This window comes from Aplysia californica, unplaced genomic scaffold (assembly GCF_000002075.1).
Source record: "Aplysia californica isolate F4 #8 unplaced genomic scaffold, AplCal3.0 scaffold00594, whole genome shotgun sequence".
Classification (NCBI taxonomy): domain Eukaryota; kingdom Metazoa; phylum Mollusca; class Gastropoda; order Aplysiida; family Aplysiidae; genus Aplysia; species Aplysia californica.
In genome coordinates, this window is record NW_004797864.1 from 366222 (window position 1) to 368540 (window position 2319).

The 2319-nt window shown below is 44.5% G+C and overlaps 1 long non-coding RNA gene across 1 annotated transcript in view; it reads right to left on the minus strand.

Moving 5' to 3' along the window:
- LOC118478476 overlaps positions 1 to 1743 on the minus strand; it is a 5498-nt gene extending 3755 nt beyond the window's left edge. The window contains exon 1 of the long non-coding RNA XR_004859071.1: positions 1713 to 1743. This is a non-coding gene — a long non-coding RNA (uncharacterized LOC118478476). The remainder of the gene's footprint in view (positions 1 to 1712) is intronic.
- Positions 1744 to 2319: the final 576 nt, after the last annotated feature.

Below are 2319 nucleotides of genomic sequence, written 5' to 3' on the forward strand. Positions count from 1 at the left end.
TAAAAATAGGGAGAGTCTCTCTTTTTTACACATCTTCGTACCATGTGTTTTTTACGTGCTATCGCCCGCGCGCTGATTACACACCTTTGAAATTCGGGAGTGTCCACCTACCCAGCTGTATAGCGAACCACTATCTATCTCTGATATATCTAAACCTTTCAATTTTTTTACACCTTTCAGGATTTATAGCTCTATTCTTCCCGCGTGTAAATATAGTAGGCCAATGACTTTTAGTTGATGTTAATGCACCGCTCTTCCCTTTCAACAAAAGGATGAACATCTGGTTTTATATATATATATATATATATATATATATATATATATTTCGATATCCATATGTGTTTTCTTGCGTGAGTGTGTGTGTGTGTGTGTGTGTGTGTGTGTGTGTGTGTGTGTGTGTGTTTGTTTGTACAAAGAGAGACAGAAAGAGAGATAGAGAGATAGAGAGAGAGAGGAAGGGAGGGGGAGAGAGAGAGAGAGAGAGAGAGAGAGAGAGAGAGAGAGAGAGAGAGAGAGAGAGAGAGAGAGAGAGAGAGAGAGAGAGATGGGGAGGGGGGGGAAGCCTTGTTAGCTCAGTTGGTGGCTCTGGTACGATTTCCAAATTGGGCGTTATTAAACTTGGGTTGCCTTGCGGAATTTCCATGGCTCTTGACCTATTTGGCTCGGTCCTATCGGAGACGGGCATTACATTCGGAGGTCTATCCTCTAAATTATCATAATAGTATTGATAGGGGTGTTAAACAAACACACTTTACACTTACACTTTAAAGAGACAAGAGAGAGATTTGGATGTCTGTCTCTCTGTCTGTCTCTTTCTCGTTCTCTTTTTCTTTCTCTCTCTCTCTCTCTCTCTCTCTCTCTCTCTCTCTCTCTCTCTCTCTCTCTCTCTCTCTCTCTCTCTCTCTCTCTCTCTCTCTCTCTCTCTCTCTCTCTCTCTGATGTGTGAGTGTGTTGATATTCTAAGACGTAAAATACTTAATCTCTAGAAATTTCAGCATACCATCTAAAGAAACAGCAGGAAGCTGACTGTAAACTATAATGTGCACAATTTTACCAAGGATTCATACAACAATTTTTATCGAACCTATTATCAGAGACAGGATTTATTTTGCAAACATTTAATACAAAATTTCATCCGGCACAAAATCCTACTTGAATCTCCCTCATCATCATTACCTTTCTCACCCTGGATCAGGATATTGGCCACGAACAAACATTCTCCACCTTTCCCTATCCTTGGCTAGTCGCTTAATAAAAAACTGATTTTGTTGGGAGGCGGGAGGTTCAGGATCTCAAAGTATCAGCAACGAGGCCATCCTATGACACAGCCGATGCTATAGTGTTAACGATCAACATTATTTACACGTCTCTGAAACCATTGTTTTGCCACATTAGAAATGGAAGAAACGGTTCGGATCTAACCAGTATGCCCCAGAAACAATTAGCAGTAAGAGCTTACCACACCCAAGAATATGGCTTCAAATCAAGAGGAAGACCAAGGAAGACCTGGCAAGATGGGGTTAAAAGTGTCCTGGAACATTCACAGACGCCTCACACTTATTACAGGACCAACACCCGCACCTCCCCTTAACATCTTAAGGATATCAAAGGAAAGAAAAAAGAGGAAAAGTGGCATCCTCAATGATTCGGAAGTATTTATTTATTTTTGTTATCGTATTCAAAATATAGTTCAAAATATAGTGCTTGATCACCCCCAGTGGGTCGGGGGGATATAAATAGACCCACTGCTTCGTCTGCAGAAGGTGCAACCCCTTCAAAGGCGGAGTGTCGCACAGGGACCCCAACCCTCTGGGATCCATGTGCGACACTCACTTTGGTGTATCTTCCTCTTCTCCTTCCTTCTTTCTTTCTTCTTCTATCTCTTCTCCCACCGCTGACCTCAAGTGTAGAAAAAAGAGAGGTCACCCATCCCACAGAGTGGGCGCCTTGTTGACCGTAAGGTGCGACCCGTGCGGAGGGAAACCGGACACCTGGCGGTTGAGGTGAGATCAGTCTACGGACTGTCCCTCACCAACACACCTCTTTGGCCCAGGTTTTCCTCTTAGACGGGAGGGTGGCACGGCCCATGCCACTCAATCGGTTGGGAGTTGAAACAACATCAAGCCCTGGGTCAATCTTGACGGGAGGGTTTTACGCACTCTCGTGGAGAGTATAGCTCCGGGGTAGCCCTGGCACAGCTCTGGCCATCCGAGCAATGTGTCCCCTTGTTGGGCTCGATGGCGGGCGGGGAGCCCCGGAGTTGAACCACGAAAAATAAACACATGGATTCTTCAACAACAAAAAACCCTTCCCCAACTC